Source organism: Halichoerus grypus, chromosome 3, assembly GCF_964656455.1.
Source record: "Halichoerus grypus chromosome 3, mHalGry1.hap1.1, whole genome shotgun sequence".
NCBI classification, from domain to species: Eukaryota; Metazoa; Chordata; class Mammalia; order Carnivora; family Phocidae; genus Halichoerus; species Halichoerus grypus.
The window spans coordinates 162488007-162512316 of record NC_135714.1 but is presented as its reverse complement, the minus strand read 5'-3'; the positions used below and the strand labels follow the sequence as shown (position 1 = coordinate 162512316).

General features: G+C 43.8%; 1 long non-coding RNA gene across 2 annotated transcripts; it reads right to left on the bottom strand.

The window, feature by feature from the left end:
• Window positions 1–841: 841 nt before the first annotated feature.
• Window positions 842–22404, bottom strand: LOC118520406 (uncharacterized). 2 transcript variants are annotated; one of them, XR_004909651.2, is made up of 4 exons: window positions 22094–22404; window positions 21765–21870; window positions 7268–7506; window positions 842–1757 (listed from the first exon to the last, which is right to left on the bottom strand). It is a non-coding gene; the product is annotated as an uncharacterized LOC118520406 (long non-coding RNA). The 2 variants fall into 2 exon arrangements; XR_004909653.2 differs by having other exon boundaries at window positions 7268–7370.
• Between the last annotated feature and the right edge of the window lie 1906 nt (window positions 22405–24310).

Sequence of the window (24310 nt, the reverse complement as noted above, 5' to 3'; positions counted from 1 at the left end):
AATTCTCCATTAGGCATGTTACTTCTATCTGTTTCATTTAGATATTTGGCCATGGCCTTATCTTTTTCTTTCATTTGGGATAAATTCCATCTTCACATTCTGCCTAAGTCTCTGCCTTCTTTTGTGTGTCAGAAAAGCCAGTTTTGTCTCCTGCTCCTTCTCTGTGGCCTTTTCTCTCCCTTTAGTTGTGGAATTTGTTCTGTCAGTCTTCAGGTCGATTTCTGGGGTATTTAGGATGATTTGATAGTTATCTAGTTGTGTTCTTGGGATAAGACCAACCTAGGGTTCTCCTCCTCCACCTCCATCTTCCTCCTCTCTCTGACCCCTAAAATCTTCAGTGATGTAGTAGGCCCCTTACTTTTCGCAGGGTTATCTCCCAATAACTGGTGCACATATGTCTTTCCAGGTTATCCAGAGTTCTTGCCACTTCTTGCTCATTAGTTCTGATTAACAAGATATTCATCTAGGCATCTGCCTAGATGTCCCTATTCCAGCTCTCAGAATCCTGCTCCTTCTCTGACTTTAGCATAGGAAACTTACCAACTTTGTGATTTCAGCCCTATTTATAATTCTGTAACATTTGAAAATCAGATTGTGGGCTTGATTTTCAGCAGTCTTCGTTCCATCTATGAAAGGTAAGGACTTCCACAGGGTTTTGAATTTTATACAACCATAATGTGTTTTATTTCACCTCATTTATTACCAGTAATGGGATCCTTGTCATCTGGCCAGCAAGGGATCTAACTTCAGAACCCCATTCTGAGCATATCCTTCCTAATACCATTTCTGGTACCAACTGACTTAATATGGATTTCCCAAGAAGAAAACACTAAGACAAAGATACAAGTGCAAGTATTTTATTTGAAGGAGATGCCAGCAACACTGGTAGGTAAATGGGAAGTAGACAGTGAAAGGAAGAATGCTAGTAAAGATTGTGTTTTCAAGCAAGTTTCCACTGTAGGTGACTGGAGCACATTTTTGCTGGGCAATTCTAGATGCCCGTGTGGAATATGCATCTCAAAGTTAGCCTGCCTGAGAGGTGAGGGAGGAATGTTTATCCACCAGCTTCTGTCATTCATTGGTTGAGGGTTGCCCCAACAGGCATCAGTTCCCTAAAACTTCCAGCTAAAGTGAGCTACAACAGTCAGAGAGTTTCAGGTGCCAATGTTTGGAATTTGCCCCAAAATGTATGGAAATGATGGGGCTCAGTAAGATTTGCTCCACCATTGGTTAGTTCTACCTCTGCAGGGCCAGACCATAGAGGTGAGGAGATGCGGAGATGGCAGGGCCAGGCATGGAGCCTGGGGCACTCACAAAGTAAGGGCACACCTACTTTGAAGGGAAAATATGTCAAATAGACCACCTAAGGTAGTCTTGCACATAGTAGGTGTTCAGTAAATGAACACTGATTATTTGGTTTCTGAAGGACATAGGGGGTCAGGGGCCAGGAAGGGTGTAGTAGACAGACGTCATTGAACAGCAGGACTCTGCTGTCCCAGTGCCGGGGCAAAGGAGGGTCCATGTGTCCTAGATTAGGGTAGGCATCTTTGCAGCCAGTTTGTTGCTTCTCAGAGAAATTTTTTAGGGGGAAATGAGCCCATTCTGTCTTTTCTGTCCTATAGTTAGAAGCAAGTAGTAGGTCCAGAGTGGCTCCCTGGTCAGCAAAGTCTGGTTGAATTGTGTGGCCCAGAGGGCCTCGTTATCTCCTCCAGTCATTTGCCCAGAAAGCTCCTGGAGTTACTTCCTGGGAAAAAAACCTAGGGAATAGGAAGAGAGAAAGTGGATGGGGGAAGAATGAGCAATTACAAATGGCAAGCACCAGCCCCAAACATGCAATTACTTTTCAAAACAGGCTATTTACAACCCGTCAGAGCCTTCAGGGAGTGGGAAGTTTGCAGTTGGGGACTGGTCAGTGCTCCAAGAGGTAGGAAAGGGAACATCAGGGCTGGCTCTGAGCTGTGTGAGACTGAGAGGTAGAGGTACAGGGCAGTGGGCAATTAGGGGAGGATGACAGAGTGCAGCCAAGAGCCCCTCTGATCTTCGCTCTTGCCCTGATGGCTCTTCTAGACTCCTAGCTCCTTGCTGGTCAGGCCCAGCCTGCCCCACACCTTCCCGAGTCCCACTCCAACCTTACCTTTCTCCTGGTCCCAGCTCAATTCCCACCACCCCAGGCAAAGCTTCCCTGACTACCCAGTCCGCTCTGATTGCTTGCTTTCTGAAAACTTGGATCCTTTACCCCTTTTGCTATTCATTTTTACAGATTTTTTTTTTTTTTTAAGATTTTATTTTTAAGTAATCTCTACACCTAACATGGGGCTGGAACCCACAACCATGAGATCAAGAGTTGCAGGCTCTACTGACTGAACCAGCCAGGAGCCCCTTCGCAGGTTTTTTTTTTTTTAGGACTGTTTTCTCCCCCCAGTTAGAGTTTAAGTTCACTGACTTCTTATTTTTCATTTTTGCATTCCCTCTTGATCTTAGCCCAGTGAGCGGCACATAGCTGATATCTCTGACTTAATCACCATAAGCCTCAGTTTCCTGTTCACATAGTGGGACTCAAAACAGTACTTTCTTCTTAGGGTTGCAGTGAGGACGGTGGCAGCCAATGCTAGTTAAGTGCTCAGCACTGTACCTAGTACACAGTGAGAACCTGAAAAAGATGAGCAGCCATTGCTGGCATTGACCTATTCATAGTTCCTGGGACTCAGAGAAAACCATGGTGGTCAGGTTGTTTTTTTATTTCTTCCATATTCAGCTCATTTAGGTGAGAACAGGAAACATGTATATGATTATAAGATGCATTTTGGAATAATTTCTTGCAAGCCTTTTGACATGGAACTATGTAAATTAGCTCTGTATAGTCAAGCTTAGAAGTCTTCTCTTGTGCACATCAGAATGGAATTTGAGAACTGCTATATGTGCCTGATACAGGTATTTTGGTCAGCCTTGTTTTCTAGAGATTGTTCACCAGAGCCATTTGTGATCATTAGAGGGAGCAAAATCTTCAAAGGCATGACTGTGTTAGTAGAAGCGGCCAGGGCATTGTTGCCAAGTTGGACTGACCATGCTGAAGATGAGAGCGTTTGATGATGCCTGTTAGTGATGGCCTTGACAGATACTGCACCTGCTCCTATTTTAGCTTTGGCTTTGGTTAGTTGGATACAGGATTAGGGCAGCTGTCCCCTCTGATCCCCTCTAGGAAAGAACACTGCAACACTAAAATCAGACCAGTGTTTGGATCTTAGCTGAGACTTGATGCTGCATGTTTTCCATTTGTCCTCCAGACTCCTCCACCCTTCTTCCTGCTATGTGTCCAGGGACACTGATCTCTAGGGACAGCATTAAATATTCTTTTGCCCTCTGGATTTCACTTGGCTCCAGCCAGTGGGAGACTCCAGCAAGAGACCAGAGAGTGAGGTTGGGATATTTATTCCTTCCTCTCATTCCTGGACTTCGGATTGGCAAAGTGATTTATCATCCAAGGCCACAGCTCCCACTGGGTTGCCCTCTCCTATAGCTCTCTCCAGGTTCCAGTAACCTTAGGCCCAAGGGTTGAGGGATAGGAACAGCTGTTGTTGCCCTGGGATACTTCACTATCTTCTGCTGAATTTCCTTAACCTTGCTCATAACTTTGTGAATAATCCCTGCATTAAACTTTCCTAAAGCATTCAGTGGATCTGGGCAGTTGAGACCATAGGGTCTGCTGTCAGACTATATGGGTTTACAATGTTAAAACAAAAACAAAAACAAACAAACAAACAAACAAAATGCATGCCCAAGATGGGGTCAGTTATGCCAGGCCAAACCACCAAACTGGGATTTAATACCAAACTAATTGCAGTTTTAACCTCCCCCAGAAATGTAGTCTTAAGTGGTCAGTCAGGAATTTTCTGGTCAGTGCCAATGAGGTAATCTATCACATGGGCTATCTCCATCCCCTAAAGGAAGATGAGGTAATCCACCTAATGAGACCCCACTGTTTGTTCCCCCTAAAGGAAAGTGACCTTGCCTGGAACAATTCTTTCTTTTCTTCTGCTAATAATTTCCCTGCCCCCCCCCCTCCTTCCTATGAAAACATTCCATTCCCTACAACTCCTTAGAGTTCCCCTCTACTTCCTAGATGGGATGCTGTCCAATTCATGAATCATTTAATAAAGCCAACTAGATCATCAACTTAGTTGAATTTCTGTTTCTTAACAATGTTCTGATTTAATCTTTAACTAGCTGTATGAATTTGGAAAAGTTGCTTAAACTCTTGGTGCCATAGTTTCCTATAACATGGAACTAATCAGAGTACTTCCCTAACTGGCTTGTGATGAGGGTTAACTAAAATAAGACATGTAAATCCCTTCCAAATTCAGTTCTGTCCAGCGAGAGAGAAGGGAAAGTAGAGGAGGGAACTCGAGGAAGAAGCAATAACACAAGAAGCAGGGGGAAGATGTGTGCAGAGGTGAGAGAAGACATGGACGTGGCATGAGGTTGACCCATCTAAGGAAAGGTTTTCAGAGAATAAGAGCAAACAGTAGCTACGAATATGAGAGGATGATGGAGAGTGGGAAGAGTGTAGTAAAGTACTCATTTTTGAGTGTGATTATTTGAAGACTGTATGTAGGACCTTTGGGTAATGTAAATTCCCCAAAGTGCTAGAAGGCTGAGATTTAATTAAAATTCTGGATCTTCTATTCTAGACTGAAAGTTCTTGTCCTCCATTACTCAGTTTTTCTTAAATTTTGGTCTTGCTGGAGTTCTTGGTGAAGCTTCTATTATTATAATATATAATTCTGATATTATAGTATCTCTTATATTGTTATTGGACATCTTTGATGACCCATCTCACCCTCTTGACTAATCTTTTTTTGTGGTTTTTTGAATTAATAAACTTTATTTTTTATATCAGTTTTAAGTTCACAGCAAAATTGAGTGTAAAGTATAGAGTCTCCATATATCCCCTCTCCCCTGACACACACCCACACAACCTCCCTCACTATGGACATTCTGCACCACACGGCTACATTTATAACAATCAATGAACCTACATTGACACATCATTATCACCCAAAGTCCCTACTTTATATTGGGGTTCATTTTTGGTGTTGTACATTCTATGATTTCGGAAAAAAATCCATGCTGACATGTATCCTCCATGACAGTATCACATATAACAGTTTCACTGATCAAAAAGTCCTCTGTGCTCTGCCTATTGATGCCCCCTCCCCTAGGGCAACCAGTGATCTTTTTCTGTCTCCATAGTTTGGCCTTTTCCAGAATGTTGTATTATTGGAATTGTACAGTATGTAGCCTTTTCAAATTGACTTCTTTCCGTTAATAATACATTTTTAAGTTTTCTCCAATCCTTTTTATGGTTTGATAGTTTATTTCTTTTTAGTACTGAATAATACTCCATTGTCTGGATGTACCACAGGTTATTTATCTATTCACCTAATGAAGGACAACTTGATTGCTTCCAAGTTTTGACAATTATGAATAAAGCTGCTATAAACATTTGTGTGCAGGTTTTTGTGTAAACATTAGTTTTCAACTCACTTGGGTAAATACTAAGAAGCATGATTGCTGGATTGTATGGTAAGAGACTTCCAAAGTAGCTGCACCAGCAAGGAATGAGAATCCTTATTACTCCACATTCTTGCCAGTATTTGGTGTCAGTGTTCTGGATTTTAGCCATTCTAAGAGGTGTGTAGTTGTTTCTCGTTGTTGTTTTAATTTGCAATTCCCTAAGGACATATGATGTTGAGCACCTTTTCCTATGTTTATATGCCATCTGAGTATCTTCTTTAGTGAGATGTCTGTTCAACCCTTTGCTCATTTTTAAACTGGATTTATCATTTCCTTATTGTTGAGTTTTAAGAGTTCTTTGTATGTTTTGAGTAATTGTTCTTTTTCAGATTTTTGTTTTGCAAATATTTTCTTCCAGCGTATGGCTTGTCTTCTTATTTTCTTGGCATTGTCTTTCACAGAGAAGAAGTTATTAGGTTTAATGAAGTCCATTGGCTCATCTTTTGGTTTTGTCAATTGCTTTGTCAACAGTTTGCATGGATAGGTAGCCTGACCAGAGCCCATCTGAGCTGCACAGCTTACCATTTACTTTCTGTTCTTGGGCTTCTCTGTCTACACCTTGGAGGATGCAATAGGATCCTGTTCAACTGTGCTGACTCATATGTAATCTGAAAGAACGAAGGAGTTACACAATCCTGAGGATAATCCTTTACCAATGGGGTCAGAAGCCAGTGCTTGAATATTTCCCTCTCCATCTCTTGGGCACACAATTCTGAAGCACAATGTACACGATTCTTCAGAGATCCCTAGTGCATTGAGTCCCAGTTCTTCACAATTATTGAGTCTACTCAATAGTGCATCATGGGATTGATTTTTTCTCCTTTCCCTTTTTAATCTACCCATTCCTTCCATCCTATTCCCTAAGATCACTTCTAAAAATAGACTACTTGCTGGAAAGCTTTTGTCACAAGCTCTGTTTTTCAGGGAGAATCCAAGCTAAGACATTATTTTATTTAATTTTATGTTATTAAGTTCATTTTCTGCCTGCATTGTGTGCTGCTTTAATGAACATGGTTTATGTCCTCTTAATAATATACAAATAGCTAGAAGGAAGTCCTTCATAAATAAGACCACAATTTCAACAGTGAATCTAATTAGCTATCTTCTTCAGTGAGCTATGCCTTCTAGCAAGTTGGGCATATATTGAAGCAGGATAGCCTAGTGAAAAGAGCAACAAAGTGGGAGTCAGGGGTGTTGGATCCTTGACCTAGCCCTCCCACCATCTAATTGTATGATTAAACTTACTTGTTTTAATAGCTTTATTGAGATATAATTTATTTGCCATAAAGTTCATCTATTTAAAGTATATAATTTCAATGTTTTTAAATATATATAGAGAGTTGTACAACCATCACCATAATCCAATTTTAGAATATCATCATCAGCCCCAAAATAGACCTTGTGCCCTTTAGTAGTCACTCCTTATCACTCCCCCCCACTTCTCACCCCCTCTTCCCCTCCCCACTCTTTCCCCTCTCTTCCAGTCTTAGGCAGCCATTAATCTGCTTTCTATTTCTATAGATTTGCCTATTATGGACATTTCATATAAATGGGATCATGCAATCTGTGGTCTTTTGTGACTAGAATCTTTCACTTAGCAGAATGTTTTTGATGTTCATCTATGTTGTGGTATTAGTGTGTGATTAAACACACACACACACACACACACTCACTCACATACACACACACTGACCTCTTGTGTCCTGCTTCCTCTTCTGCATGTCAGAAGAGAAGGTCTCCAAGGTCCTCTCCAGCCCTCTGAGTCCTAAGGGAAGTAGTGCAAGTAGCCGAGAAACCTAGAGAAAAGATGTCTCCAATGTTCATTTTAAGATCTCAGCTTTGAGTTGAAAGAAGCTGATAGAGGAGCAGCATTTTCTATTGCTGAGCTCCTATTCGACAGTTGGTGCCCTTCTGTGTGCAGAAACTAATTACCTATGAGGAGTAATTGAAATCATTAATAGCCACAAACAAATGTGTCTATTCTGAAAGTAATTTGCAGTAACATTTAGTAATTGATAGTAATTTTTAGTAATTAAACACTAAGTAATTCATTTACCAAGCCACACAGCCATTTTATGGGGTTCTTCGATGTTCCCACAGCAAATCTTAATTACCTAACCCAAGCACCAGGAATATTTCTGTCATTTCTAAAAAAATAGAGAGAGAGTGTGCTATTCTCGGTAAGCCCCAGTAGAGAGAATGCCAAAGAGAGCGATATTTTCCTGGGCGGTAGTAATGAAAAGACTGGAGCTACCTTTTGGGCCAATAACAAGGTTGCTGAGTCAAGCCCCTTAGACATGATTTTTGTCTATGCTGCACAGAAAATCAAAGTGAAATCTGGTTTATAACAACTTATTTCTGCCTCCTCCTCTCAGTATTTTGGCTCAGCCTTTCCCGGGTTTGTTCAGGTTATTACAAACCCATGCATGAGTCGGTTGTGGCAGAAAGCAATCCCAAGGAGCCATTTTTATTTTCAAGATGCCGTGTGAAGTTTTGAGCTTGATAGCTACTGTTATCTGCAACTGGGCTTCAGTATTCCTTTCCTAGTGATTTATAATCTGAGGAGGGCAGTGTTAGTTGCTTACTCAGCATCTGGGCCTCCTTCCTCCTTTCTGGCAACACTCCAATTTTACTCAGGTATCCACCCCTTCTCCATGCAGCCTATGTGACTAGGGGATGCTGGGCTTTGGGGTTTATCTAAGCCACTCATAGTAATCCCACTACCTGCTCTTGCTAGACTGGTAAAGATCTAGCAATGATCATGTAACCCCAGGTGGCCCAATGAGAGTGAAGGAAAGGGCTTTCATTCCAGGGGTAGGGGGGATTTTTATTCCTCTCTCTGTTTTGTTAGACGTAGCATATTGGCTCAGACATTGCTGGAAGCCATCCTGACACCACATGGGAAACTAGCCTGAGAACAAAGTCTACATAGAGATGGGCAGAGCCAAGAGAAATGACACAGAAACTGAACCGGAGTCCTACTGTGCCTGGAGTCCTACTTCTGGACTTCTAGTTACTTGAGATAATACATTTTTCTTTAGTTTGATCCAGTTTGAGCTTGCTTTTTTGTCACTTGAAGCCCCAAACTTCCTAATTCATTTGCTACCAGTCCCCATCTTCCACCGCAATCTGATTGCTCCATTCCTGAAACAAGTCTCCATACCTTGGCTTACACATTATTGTCCCAGTTTAGAATGTCCTGTGCCACTTCTCTCTATCTGGGGGAAATTCTGCACAAGCAATATCATGAATGTTAATGTTCAGATCCTGGTCTACCTCCTCTTTGAAGCCTTCATTGACCACCCCAGCCCTGTATGAAATTCTACAGCATGTTGTCTGTGCACCATTTTTGGTGTTTCTCACCAAGTGGTGCATGTACACATCTTCTAAACTAGTTCATGGACAACAGAGAATGTGTCAGCATGCCAATAAGCTGATAATCTGAAGAAGAAAATGAGCTAGATCCTTATAAAAGCTAGCATCAAGAGGTCATATAGAGGTTAAAAGGAGAAGTTTGGTAAGCACTGCAGACATTCAGAGGTGGGGAAGATGATTTGAGGCAAGGTTGGCTGGGAAGTTATGGAACTTTCCTGAAGAAATAAGAACCAAAATGGGTTCTTTAAATATGTGCAGGCTTTTGATAAAGATTATATATAAAATTATTCTTTTATTCATTCTGTTGTCTTTTCCCCAACTTCACTGAGATATAACGGACATATAACATTGTATAACTTTAAGGTGCACAAAACATTGATTTGATACATATATATATATATATATATGTATTGCTACATGATATATTGCTACATGATAATTACCATTTCTTTTTTTGTGGTGAGATCATTTAAGATCTACTATCTTAGCAACTTTCAAGCGTATAGTACGGTATTGTTATCTACAATCACAATGCTGTGCATTAGATCCCTCATCTTCTAACTGCAATTTTGTACTCTTTGATCACCATCTCCCCATTTCTCCTCCAGCCCCTGATAACATTCTACTCTTTTTCTGAGTTTAGCTTTGTTAGATTCCACATATAAGTGACATCATGCAGTATTTGTTTAGCTCTGTCTGACTTATTCCCCTTAGTATAATGTCCTCAAGAACCATTCATGTTGTCACATATGGCAGGGTTTTGTTCTTTTGCATGACTGAATAATATTCCATTGTATACACACACATCTTTTTCCATTCATCCATTGATGGACACTTAGGTTGTTTCTATATTTTGACTATTGGGAATAATGCTGCCTGTTTTTATTTATTGAGAATCTATTCTATATCAAGGATTGTGCCGGTTTTTTCCCCCTCTCATGTATCTCATCTTATTTAACATCCACAGAATATGCATTGTTTATTTCCTTTTTACAAATGGGGATACCTGTGCTCAGAGACATACGTGATTTTTTCCAGGAGTGAAGATGGGCTTCAGACCCAGCTCTAACCCCAGGTCTAAAGCAGTTTCTGCACCCAACTCACCCCAGTTATTTCCCCTTTACCTTAGAGCAGGGATCATCATAGGTTTCCCGTAAAGGGCCAGATAGTAGATACAGTTGACCCTTGAACAACACAGGTTTGAAATGTCTGGGTTCACTTATATGTTAATTTTTTTTTTTTTTGACAAATACAATACAGGACTAAAAGTGCATTTTCTCTTCCTTATCATTTTCTTTTTTTTTTTTTTACAGATTTTATTTATTTATTTGATAGAGAATGAGAGACAGAGAGCATGAGAGGGAGGAGGGTCAGAGGGAGAAGCAGACTCCCTGCCGAGCAGGGAGCCCGATGCGGGACTCGATCCAGGGACTCCAGGATCATGACCTGAGCCGAAGGCAGTTGCTTAACCAACTGAGCCACCCAGGCGCCCTTCCTTATCATTTTCTTAATACCATTTCCTTTTTCTAGCTTGCTTGATTGTAAGAATACAGTGTATAATACACATAATATATAAAATAAGTGTTAGCCAACTATGTAAATGGTAAGGCTTCTGGTCAAAAGTAAGCTCTTGGTAGTTAAATTTTAGGGAAGTCAAAAGTTATACACATTTTTTTAAAGAGAAGTGGGAAGGGGCAGAAGGAGAGGGAGAGAGAGAATCTTAAGCTCCATTTAGAGCCCAATGGGGGACTCGATCTCACAACCCTGAGATCGTGACCTGAGCCAGTATCAAGAGTCAGACATTGACTGAGGCACCCAGATGCCCCAGAAGTTATACACATATTTTTGACTGCACTGGGATTGGCTCTAACCCCCATGCTGTTCAAGGGTCCACTGTATTTTAGGCTTCATGGGCTATACAGTCTCGGTTGCAACTCTCCCACCCTGCTGTCATAGCACAGAGGCAGCCGTAAATATGGGGTCCAATAAACCTTTGTTTGTGGCACTGAAATTTAAATTTTGCATAACTTTCACATCATGAAATATCATTTCTTCTTTTTATTCCATGGCCCTCCTCTTCCCAATTGTTATAATATGTAAAAACAGGCTGTAGGCTGGTTTTAGCCTGTGGGCTGTAATTGGCTGGCCTTTTTTTTTTTTCTGTCCATGATTTTAAAACTTGTGTGTCTATGTGGAAGGGCGCAGGGAAGTTGAAGGACAATCTACTCCTCACAAGCCGCCTCTCCTCCGTGCCCCCACCTCCTCACCTTCTAGAGCCTACAGTAACAGTAAACCCTGCCTCCTCCCCTACCTAGCAGCCCTGACCATGACCTCCCAATAGCTGTGCTCCGCTGCCTGGCTCCAACCTGTTTATCAGCATAAGACATTCTTTTAATTTAGCAATCTGCAAAGGTCTCGGATGAAAAGACTTCACCTGCCCTCTTTCTCAAGCCTGACATAATTAGCTACATCTCAGCCCCACCTTCTATTCTCTCCTTTAATGAGCAGGGCCATTCCTGAATCATTTTAAAGGAGCAAGCAGCCCCTTGGTATCAATTAAAAGAGAAACACTTCCCAATGCATAAACTGTAACAAGCTGTGAACAGGTACAGAGAAAAATCTAGAGGTTCTGCCACTCTAACAGAGCAGAGCGCTTTGTAAGGATTGTCTCTCACTCTTTTGGAGGAAAAAAGAAAACAGGGCCAGCATGCAAGGTAATATATTACTCCTGGTGGAAGAGACTGAATTTTTGAATCTTCAAGCCAGAGACTCGGGAACAGGCCAGTGAGCAAAGTGCACTGAAATATGTCAGCCCACTCATCTAGTGCTCTTGGATGGAGAAGCCATGTACAGCCCCAGCGAACTGAGTCTGGAGGAGATGATTTAAGACAAGTGTTTTAGCTCCATGTGAAGTTACATCTCTCTCATTTTCCTCCCCTGAAGTAAACAATCAAACAAGCCTTTTTTCAGGCAGGGGGTGATAGGGAGGTAGTGGGTGGCTTCATTAATCTCTGGGTTCTTCAGGAAAACCAATTTGATCATCGTGCAATATCAAGCACTCTGAGAGTACTATTGCTTGTTAGCTTGGATGTGTGCCCTGCAGAAACTCCACGCTAGGGAGACTGGTCCATGTGCCAGGACCGAATGGGGGAGAAGGGGCTGGAAGTGGGAAGAATGTGCTCTTGATCTATTCAAAGGACACATGCAACAGAGTCTTGCATAGATCAGGAAGATACTTGTTCACAGAGCCACCTGGCAACACTGGGGTGCTGGCAAAATTAACTTTTGATCCTCCAGCTGCACCTCGGAAGTCTTGTCATCTTGTGCTGTCTTCTCCATTTTCTGAGGCAGTGGGTACAGTCACTTACACGTTAGTGTTGATGCCTTTTAGTACCAGGAGGTTTGTGTTTCTCTCTTACTTCTGGAAATAAGTTCCTTATCGGAAAATACTTAGCAAAGTTACTGTGAAGGTTGGAAGTGCCCTTTTCCTGTCACCTAAATTCTTACACGGGCAATAGCCTCATCCAGGGATCAGGCTGGTTCCGATGCTTAAACACTGCTGATTCGAAGTTGCCCTCCCAGGAGGGATTACACAGAATGCAGGGCCAGTTATTCTTTCCCATCTAAAGTACGTGAGAGAGAAAGAGACCCTGCCCTGAGCCCAAGCCCTCAAGTGACCCCCTACCGTCTAGATCAGGAAGAAACGTTCATCTTCGGTGGCTAAAGTGCTTTTCAGTTAATAAAAGGCTTTCTTACATGTCATTTTGTTGTTGATCCCCTGCCCACCCAGCAACATTGAGAGATTGGAAGAATCAGGGTAATAATAGCTTCCATTTATTGTATATATCATTTATTATGATTATTATGAATGAAACTTCACCTTCACAGAAAAACAGGCTGATAAAACTTGGTAAACAAACAAACAAAAAAATGATTGCTATGTGCCCAGCCCTGCTCTGGATGCTGTGTTTTTTGATGCCTTTGTCTCATATGAGGAAATAGAGGGATTAAATAACCCACCAGGTATCCCACAGGTAGGAGATGATAGCATCGGACATGGTGGAAGAGACTAGATGACATTAAAATTGTCCCCAGATGTCACATGTATAAACAGGCAATCACAAAGGTCACCGAGGGACACACACCTCAATGGTAGAATCACCTCATGGTGGCTAGATCTCCTGAACCATCTCAGAACCATCTCAGAACTCTTCCTCCTGGACCAAATTCATGGTATAGCTCATAACTGGTTTCTCCAGAAAACCCACTATGACCAGAATTTTAGTATAGACCCATTTCTTGGACAGGGTATGGTAGAAGCCAGGAAGTAGCTGCATATTGATCTTGTCATTGGTAATTAATGACAACCGCAAATTAATAACCACATGCACAAATTGATTTTTAGAGGTACAATAATTAGATTTAATGCCTGCCATGCCATGTATTTATGTGTTTAATTATCAATTTCATTATGAATTTTAATGAACTTTCAACAGTTCAAGATATTCATATCCCACTAGGTATGTCTTCTTTCTCATTCATGGATGGATTCTAGTCTCTAGAATCCTAGAGTTGACTTTCATACATAACGAATACTAAATTTTCTGAATCCTATTTTTATTTCTTATTTTATTCTCACATAGACAGGTAAGGTACGTTGGTAAAGAGCTGAGTTCTTCCTTCAAGATCTTTGTCTACATCCACCAGAGAGAAAGAGGCAGAGAAAGAAGTGGTATCCACAGTCCCAAGTCTCTGCCCCATTGCTACAGTAACTCTCTGTGAGACCTCAGGGAAGTCACTAGACTCCTCTGGGCCTCAGCGTTCTCATCTGTAAAGGGATGGGAGGAGAGGGAATGGAGGAAAGGAGTTGTAATGTTTGAAACAGACTCCCCTGACTCAGATTCCTACAAACCTGGCCGAGGACTCTTTCTAGAAGCAGGAGAGTGAGAAGAGGGATTTGGGCCATATTTCCTCAGCCTTGCCCTGCTTTAAACACGGACTCTGCCATGGTGGGGTGTGCGCCTGCACGTTCTGTTGTGGGTTCGGCTGTTATTAGGCAACAGCGCTTGGGCTCAAGCCGGGATTACTGCGGCAGCATTCACTTGCAGTTTGGAGCCTGGGCCACCTGGAAATTGCAGACAATTTGGATGAAAATGGTTGGAAAATTGCAGTGTTTAGGCCTCTCCTACCAGCCCCTTCATTTTTTTTTCTCTTGCTTTCTTTTTTATTTCTTCCATCCTATCCCCGCCCACCACAAAATTACTCTAGAAGCAGAGAAACAACAAGCTAGAGTGGCTAGATTTTTTTCCTAGTCTATGATGTATTTTATAAACAAGCATGTAAATTGATACAGAATTTAACCACCCTCAGACAAAGTGGCTAAAAGATTAGAGAGGGAGGAGAGGCTCTATGTGAAAACCTGGATTAACTGCATTGCTGGGGAATGTTTGTCCTGGTTAATTGGATTTCTGATTGGATATGGCTAGGCCAGGAAGCCTCTCTCCTGTTTCAAATTGTGCCAAAATGAGTCGGCTCACCTATCTTAGTAGTTAATTACTTAAAAAATGTCAGACTGCCTCATTCAAAAAGAACGGGAGGAAGCCACCTTATTAAATAGAAAATAAATGGTATCTTTTTATTGATAACTGAGATTCATGGTCATGGTGCTGAAAATATTTGTCATCTCTCGGTACAATAGATGGAAATGTATAAAGTGTGGCGGATAAATTGTGCAGACTGTCAGGGTTGTGACAGGCATCAAATGTTCTAATCAAGCTGCCCACTTAACATTTGTCTATCTTCTGTATGTCCAATTGATTCCTAACCTTAACTTAAGTTCCTCCACCTAAGGCAGCCCATTCCATTTTTGGACAGATCTAGTTATCCTAAGATTCTTCCCATTATATTGAGTCAAAATTTGTTTCCCTATAGTCAATCAATCATTGGTTCTAATTCTATCCCTTGGGTCAATACAGAACAAGCTGCTTTTCATTTCCACATGTCAGCACTTCACTTATTTGAAGAAAGTTTCCTTCTCTTTCCTACAGAGATGATATGGTGGAGTTGGTAAGAACTCAGACTCAGGGGCCAGAGTCCCCACTGCCCCCTTCATTAACTGTATGTGTGTGACCTTGAGGGAACTTTGAAAAGAACTTTGCCTCAACTTTCCCATATAAGAGATGGGAATTGTAACAATAGAACCCCCTAACAGTTTTCTAGGAGGATTAATCAGGACAATATAAATGAAGTTCTTTGTATGCACCTCACTTCATAGTAAGTATTGTGGAAATATCTTCTATTACCATGGCATTGTATAAGACCTCTTTGCCCTGTGGTCTCTCTCTTCTGAACAGACTCCAGTTTATTTCCGTTATTTTGAAAGTGTAATGTTCATTCATCAAGTTTTTAATGAGCATCTACTATATAATAGACACTGGATATATAGGTGAAATAAGCACTGCTGTCATAGAGTTTATAGTCTCTTAAGAGAGGTATCTATAAGCAAATAATTCTTTAGCATGGTTCTTATATGTGCAACAAAGTGGAATTATAGGATGCCATAAGAGCAAAATGTAAAGGCACTTAATTGAGGATAGAAAAGTCAGACATTAAGCTGAGACTGGAAGAATAGGTCAAAATGAATCAGCTGAAGTGAGGATGATTAGAGCCAGAGAGAGAAGGCTCCCTGAGGTTAGAAGTTGGAAAGTCTGAGGAAATGAGAAAGCAGGGTTTCTGGAAAATAATGACTTGGGGAGAGGGCTGTGGGATGAGATTGGAACTGCAGATAAGGGGTCTAGATCTTGTAGGAGTTTGTAGATTGTAATAAGGATATTGTTTTTGAAAGGTTTTAAGCAGAAAGAGCAATGATTATATACATATATATGTATATACATGCATATATATTATATATATTATATCTATCTATCTAATGAGAGAGTGAGAGACTGCGATTATTCTGGGGGGGTGGGTAGATGCAGAAGACAAGAAAGGGGTCTTCACCATAAGTCCAGGTGAAGAATCGTAATAAAGATGGAGTATAATTATGGCAGCAGAGATGGAGAAAAGTAGTTTTAAAAAAAATTTAGAAAGAAGGGACAACTGGACTTGGTCATGGAATAGATGTGAAACATGAGGGTCACATCTGAAGGATGCCATGATGTCATCATGATTAACTGGGAGGATTGGAAAGTGATGCTTTCTTGAGATGGGGCCTACCAGAGCAGGATCTTGAGTTTGAGGTGCTCGGGCTATGCAGTGTTTGGGTAGAGCATTCCAAGTTAGACTTGGATGCATGGTTCTCAGGCTCTGGAGTTTGTAGATACAAAGTTGGTGTATGGGGGTAACTGGGGTCATAGATGGTATGAACTTGCTTAGGGAGAAAGCAGAGGAAATGGGGCATGGGAGAGCCCAGGGAAACCAAAAGGTAAAGGTTGGGTTAGAGGATTAGGAGGCTGGAATGGGGTTGAGAGGAAGGTGAAAGAAAGAGAAAGAAAATCAGGAGTACTTTCTGTAGTGCCAAGAAGCCAAAAGACAAGAGTGTTTCAAGAAGGAGGGAGGGAATGGTCATCAGGGCTGCTGAAAGACTCTAAGAGGGCAAATGACAGGAAAACTGAAAGATGTCCAGTGGGTTTAGTGGTATGGAGGTTGTTGGTGACTTTAGTGAGATCCCTTTTGGTGATGAGCTGGGGGCAGAAGCCAGATTGGAGTGGGCTGAAGCATGACGGCAAAGTGAGGCAGTGGGGGCACAAACACAGACAACATTTTTTGAGATGTTTGGCTGTGAAAAGAGGGAGAACCATACACCTAGCTAGAGGATGGTGTAAGATTTAGAGTGTAAAGAAATTGTTATTATTACTATTAATGGGAAAGATTAGAACATGTTTGAATGCCCATAGGATTGATCTAAGAGGGTGGAGAGGTTAAAGACCAGGGGAGAGGCAAGGCAACTGATGATGTTGAGACTGCTGAGGAGCTGGTGGCCTGGGTCCTAAACACCCGCCTCTCCTATGAGGGAGGGCCCAAAAAATGGGCTGTCAGTTCAGGAGTCGGAAATTGAGGAGGGTCCCACTGGACGTCTTGGGTAGTCCCAGTGAAGTAGGAATCTAGGTTCTCTGTGGAGGGTGAGGGGTGGACAGAGGGTGGAGGGTGGCACAGTGTGGAGTGGGGCTGTCCTTCCTCTGCCAGGTGATGTATTTGTGTTCTGCTTCCTGATATGGTATTGGTCACAGAGGGCAGGATTTCACCACTGTGTCCTGACTACCCTCAATTTATCCCCAGTTCTAGCAAGCCAAACTTCATCATCTTGAACATATAATTGGAATTTCTGATTCAAAGTGTGTGTGTTTTTCTTTGAACTGAATCTTCTCCTGAAGGAAGTGCTTTGCTTTGAGGGGGAGGGGGTGGGAGACAACAGAACAACATGCTGGCTAGCCTGTGACAGATTTTAGTGCAACTATTCACAGTACCCTCTTTCATTCCTGGAAGTACCCTGGTGTGTGTTGTAAGTAATAGGGTCACTCAGCATTTTAGAGATCTTGTCAGAGGGCAGCAGATATAATTTTGTTCCCTGAGCCCTCAGGTTAATTGGGTCTCAGTGAATCACACTTCGATGATATTCTAAGAGCCTTGGCCTTCTTCAGCCTCCACCCTCAAAGGCTGAGCCCTTGGTCAGAACAGATAGGCAGATGTAGCTCTATTGTTCCCCACCCTAATTTTGACTACCTGCCCTACCAAAGCACACAGATATGACATACCCATAAACGAGTGGAAAGTGGAAACATCTGAATTTGCCACAAACTGATTAATATGGTGGGGGGCGTGAGGAAAACAGGTCATTCTCACTCTCCCAGAGTTAGTTCCTGGGCCTAGAGCGGCCCCAGCAACCCTTCGGAAAGTGTTTCCCAGTGATAATCAATGTGCTCTTGGTATCCTTACCTTATTGATCTCTCTGTCTCTCTCTTTTTATTTTTTGGACACCACATATCCGAGAGCACTTTGGTACAATAAAACAGCCACAAGCACAGTCTATCGATCTACAAAAACCTCTTGAAACAGAGAGGATTTTTTTGGCCAGGTTCAGAGAAACCTCAGCAGTGAGAGAGTGATTTCATCCTGCCTAAGACACACCCAGGGATTTTACTTGAGGGGAAGAGCAGAAGCCTCTCTTGATCTTTCATTTTAGGGCCCGTTTCAGAAGGTGATGTTCCTGGCAGGGGCTGTGTGAGTAGATGGGGCAGAGTGGGGAGGGGAGGGTTGTGTTGGGAACAGAAGTTAAGTGAAATTGGAAAATGTTTCTTCCTGCCTGGATAAAAAAAAAAAAAAAGGCAAAACATACAAAAGGCAAGTAACAAAGCATGAATGAGTTAAGTCTGGAAAGAGGCACTGAGCCCTGAACCCCCCGGGGCCATCCGGCACCTGTGAAAGGCTGAGCGGTAACCCAGGAGAACAGAACGGGATTCAGCTGTGGTGCTACCTCAAAATGAGGCTCTGGGTGGATTTCAGTTGAGCAAACATCTCTTGTATGTGAGTAACAAAGCCTCAGAAATAGCTTGAGGCCATATTTTAGCTCAGGCAAAGCAGTAGCCAGGCATTGGGAACCCCTTTCAAGTACATTTCATCTCTTCAGGGAAGGGGTCGGGGCGAAGGGAGGCAAAGGAGGGTCTTCTCAGATGGCCTTTCAAAGCCCTGGAGGTTTCCCCACACTTTGTGGGCTTCAGAACAAGGAGGCAGAGTGTGCAGTCAACAGAATGCTCAGTGGAAACAGCCTAAGGCCCTCTGAAGCCACAGGTAGTAAAGCACAGAAAAGAACAGAAGGCTCTCTTGTGACAGGTGGGAAGGGCGTGTGGCCAGGGAGGGAGGCCACATACTGCCTGAAAGATCTGCTGCAACCCAGTTCTCTCCAAAGGCAACATTTTGAGAGGAACAGAGTTGAGCTGGGGAAAATGTCAAGGTGACAGAACAGAAGTCACCCAAGTAGGTTACAAGCTACATTCTAGGACCAATTTAAGGGAACCTCTATGCAGAAAAGCTGGGGCAGTAGCAAGGCGCCTCGGTCTTGAAGGGCTTTCCCAGCAGTGGGGTGGCTGGTACAGGCAATGTCTGGTCCAGCTCCAGTGTTCTTGCTGGGCAAATTTAAAAGGATCATTCAGCCTCTGTGATCCTCTGATTCTCATCTGCCAACTGGGAACTGCAATCCCTGCCTTCCCTACCTGACAAAAATGCTAAAACAGAGCTAAGGGGGCTGAGTGGGTGGAGGTGCTATTCATAAAATGGGAGTGATCCTCACCCTAGACTGCTAGTGTGGAGGGGCCTCACTAAGCCTTTGTTGATCTCCTGCCCCAAGGTTCCCCAGCTAGAGGCAGAACTGGGATTCCAAGCCAGGTTTTCCTCCACTCAGCTAGAGCTTAGCCTCTTAATGTGGTCACGAACTTCTTCACAGCATGGCTGTGATCACAGGCTTGTTTTTTTGTGGTTTTAATTCTCATTTCAAATCTTTCAGAGCACACCGACCTCACTGCTCTGCACGCAGTCAGGACTCTATGAAACCTTGTGGCTTTGGTCAGCATTAGGGCTCAGAAGGGCTAGTATGTTTGTGTAGCAGTTTCTCACTTTGGAATTTAAAGAATTACTCCCAGCCAGACCCTGGTCCCTGGTTTTGTTGGTAGAGATCCTCATCCCTAACAGCCTGGTGAGACAGGCTACCTGCTTTTCTTCCCTCTGAAACAAAGGCTCTGTTAGGGTCCTGGGGGAGGACAAAAGGAACGCAGGGATGCAGGCAGCTACTGCTGGTTTGTTAATGAGCAGCTCAGTTCTAATGGCTGGCTCTTGGCCCACAGGGGATGCTTGGCTAGGGATGCTGACCAGATTGGCTTGGGGAGGTAAGTGGACTTAACCTGCAGAGGCGCCTGGTTGCAGTCGCTCATGCTCTGCTTCCTCCTGCAAACAAAATGATGATAATGTGAATCATGAAAAGAGAAAACACCTGAACGGACTCACAGTGGTGCTTTCCAGAGCCTTGAATGGAGAAACGGACTTCATTTAACACCAGCCATCAATTTATATTCTGTCACTGTTTACCTCTGAAAATGGGAGCTGCAACCTCCTAAGTTAGTGGTCTAGCTAGAAGCATGCCCACACCTCTAGAGAGGCCTCTCGAGAGGGGCAACTCCTCCCTGGGGATTGAGGAGGAGGGGTTTCCAGTCCCTGTGAGCCCCAGGCTGCCCTACCAGGACTCCTGCAGTTTCTGCAGGGATAGAAGTTTCCTGTGCTTTCCTTGCTCCCATCCTGGATGTGGCTAAAAACAGCAACATCCCAGGGTTCCTTCAGTGAGATGCACACTGGATGGATGTATTAATAAAGCGTGGGTTGGAGCAGGGCCAGAGGGGGCGGTCAGCTGTGGGCTGAGCTAGGTTCCTGTGCTCAGAATAGCAGAGTGGGAGGAAGGTTGGCACAAGGGTGTTCCTGCATGTGTGCATGTCTCTGTGCATGAGGGTTTGGCCATGTGCATGCGTTCGTGTGTGTGTGTGTGTGTGTGTGTGTGCGGTCTGACACAGGAAGGGCAAAGGACTTCAATAGCAGCAGGGCAGTGAAGCAGGTAGGGGGTCAGAGGGCAGCACCCGCAGAGAGTGGCAGTCTGCCCAGAGCCTGGAGCAGATGCATGTCTCCAGGTGGGAACAGCAGGGCTCTGACGCAGCTGTCTAGGAAACACCTCTGTGGCATCCATAGACCTGCCGTTTCTGTGCTCAGGTGTCACAGAATAAAAACCAATAGACCAGTCACTCTGTGCCATATGGACAGCTGCCCTGTGCTGGCCTCCCTGTCCTCCAGTCCAGACCCCGCAGTCTCTTCCTGCTGTTACTTCCCAACAGAGGCGATGAGCTTTCTGTCTGGGCTGGACGGCAGAGATGACAACAGGCCCTCCAGGGTTGCTAGCTCACCATAGGCATTTCTGTCCCCCATCAGTCTGCTTCTCTGAGCTTTGATGTTGATGTTCTCAGCCTCTCCACCAGCAAAGCTGGGGAAAGGGTGAGGAACATGGAATCGAGTGGGCTTGGAATCCAGCTCAGCCATTTCCGCCAGGCTTCCTTGAACCATGATGCCCACATCTGTAAAATGGGATGATGCTAATAATATACTTATTATGAGGATGAAATCAGATAATGCTCCACGGGTGTTTCTTGTCAGGCCTTTGTGAGGACTAAATAAGGCTACTGCATACGGAACGTTCTAAAACACCCAAAGAGAGTCGCAGTGGGATCTGAACAAGTGTTTGCTCCACCTTAATCCCAGCTCAGCCTTGACCGCCTCTACAAAAGCACCTCCAGCTCCAGGATCCTAAAGTCCCTCAGACCTCAGGCTGCTGCATCCTCTGCTTGACCTCTTCTCTCATCTGCCAGTGGGGTTCCTGCCTCATGGGCAGCTCTTCTCGGGCCTGGGCAGCAACACGCCGGGCTCAGGGCCCCTGCCACTCACACTGAATCCAGACTGAGGCACCACATTAAAGACCTTTGAGGGGAAAATCAGCTGTTTATCAAATTAGCGGAATTCTTGGAGCCTGGCTAACACAGGAGGAATCAGATGCTAATTAATGAACAGCCAACACAGCCCCACTGCCGATTTGCATAAATATGCATTGTCAAACTGTTAGGTAAACAAAAGCAGGATAAAGTGCTAGGGAGCCAGATTCATTATGCCTGTACTCCTAGTGAGCCTTTGCAATAGGGATTACAGCTTCTGCAATTTTTCCTTTTTGAAGGCTTTTCTTCCCCCCCACACCCTCCTCACCTCATTCTCTAGTTAGAATTCCGCTTCCTTACCATTATCAGCTGCCAAACCCAAGACAATGCAAACCAAAGCAGGGCTGGTTCTCACATGATCAAGAAGTGTCTTCTCTACCACTAACATCATCTGGGTCCATAGGCTCTGTTTTAAAAAAGAGAGGGAGAGAGATTGAGAGGGAGAGACTAACATGAGGTTGTCCCCACCCCGCCCCAACCCCCATCTCAAATGAAGATATAAGCATAGGGTCTATCTATAAAACTCGCCTGATGGATGGTTTTAATCCTTTCTAATTACAGCTAATTGGAGCTGTCAATCGTTTAAAACCTTGAAACTGATGCAGGGAGACCAGGCGATTCAAACTTACCCAACTGTACACAGGATAATTAGATGCACTGAAGTTAATAAGCTTCGGGAGGGAAGCTCTCACTTTCCCTGCACATAAGGGAACCTCAGAAGATGGAGAGGAGCCACTGCCAGCCTTTTTCTGGGGCAGAAGTGAGATCCGGCAGCCTGGATGCTCCACACTCGAAGCCTGCTCCTCAGTCCCTGAGACTCAGCGGTGATAGCACCTCCGCTGTCTGTCAGTTCATTTCAGCAAATATTCATCCAGTGTCTCCGCTGTGCTGGGCACTGTGGGAGGCTCTGGGGAGGTAGAGAGGCAAAGTTCTGGCGCTGGAGGAGTTCAGGGTTTGTCGGGCAGACCAACGAAACCGAAGATCCAGCTGAGGCTCAGGGGAGCCTAACAATTCAGGGAACTCACTTTTTGCAGTCCCTGGAGTCTCTCTCGCTTAATTTTCTGGTCAAAGGGTACAGCTGAATTGGCTTTAGCTTCTGGCCAGATTCTTCATCACTTCAGGGGCTGTTTTCTGGTTTATTCTGTCTCCTGGCTACAACAAGAAGTCCCATGGGTCTGTGCCCATATACTTCCCTGGGCTGAGTCATCTGGCTTCTATAAATAAGGACCAGTGGGGGAGGGCTAGGAGAGAAGTCTTTGCGGGGCTTCTGGAGGAGAAAGTGTGGGTCCTTGGAAAGGTGGGCAGTTTCCCTTGGGCCAGTTGGCAGACTCAAGGTTGCCCAAGTAATGTGTCTTAAGCTCTCTTCTGGGGGTTCTTACACCTACAAATATTTACTAGCCTGTCAAGCTGCATGCAGCTGGAATCTGCACTCCACTGGGGGTCAGATGGGAGCTCACCTCTGGTGAATGTCTACTAGGTAATTTACATCTGTTATTACCCTTCTTTCTCATAAAACCATATGAGTTTGGCACACATATACCGACTTTACAGAAGAGGAAACCGGGATTCAGAGAGGTTACATGACTCACCCAAAATACTATTGTGAATGCCTGAGTCAGGATTCACATTCAATCTGGCCTGAATCCAGAGGCTACCATCTTACTTTGTTTAAAGTAAGACCCCTACCCTGACAACAATAATAGTAATAGTAACACTGACCCCCAACTTGCATTGATTGAGATTTTACTCTTCTCCACTTAAATTTCGCAGAAACCATGGGGAGCTTTCTGCTCAATGGTGTTCCGGGGTGGTGCGGGGAGGGCCTGGGTGGCCTCAGTGGAAATGACATGATTCTAAAGTCCTCTTTCCAGCCCTGAAGTCCAGGACCTGGAAGCAGTGACCACGTGGTTCAACCAGCCAGCTAGGAAATCTGCAGACATGAGGCCAAACACCACAGAACTGCCTGCACGCTGCCTGTGGACATTCCTGGTCAGTGGTAAGAAGCCCACCACCAGGCATCAGGGCGAAGTTCAGGCTGGCAAAGGATTTGGCTTGGAAGAGTTGAAAGTATATGGTACCTTACTAAAAGTGGCTGAAATATGGCTCTCTCTGTGACTCTCAGAAGTCACCATGTCCAGCTCATGTGCAGCAGCTACCGGAGGTCCAAGCACATCCTCTTCCTCAGGGAGCCCTCTACACTGGAAGGGAAATGGTTCTACAGGAGAACTCAAGTTGACCCCCAGCTGGCCAGTTTTGCCTCCACCAAAATGAATACAAGAAGGAAAAGGCAGTGTAATAAAAGAGGAGGGAGAGAACATTAAGGGATTTGCCAGGCTTTATCTGGAGCATAACAGTGCCTGGCCCACTAGTCAGTCACCTGTGCAAAAACACCCAGGAAGCCACAGAAAAGGATGTGGACAAAAAGTAATAAAAAGATGATGAGAACTTTTAGTAAGAGAGAGTAAATTTTCTGATGCGTGTGCATACATGCCAGAAGCTAGTAGTATCTACACTTTAGCATTGAAGAAAAGGAGTCCTAGAGAAGTGGGAAATTGCAGCACAGTCTTGCTGAGGACTGACAAGCAGGGATGGTACAGGAACACTTAAACTACTTAAGACTAGAAAAAATATAGAGAAGGAATACTGAGTCCCCATAGTCCTTTGGAAATGTAGGACTAACTAACAAGAGACATGGTACTCAAAATAGGAGCATTGAGTAAGGAACCTATTCACACAGAGTTCAGTCTTTTTGGAGAGGGCAAAACAGAGAAAGAACAAAAACGATATGGTGCCAGCTGGAAGGCATGCTGGGCAGAGTGGCTGCACGGGTCTAGGAGTCTGCTTTC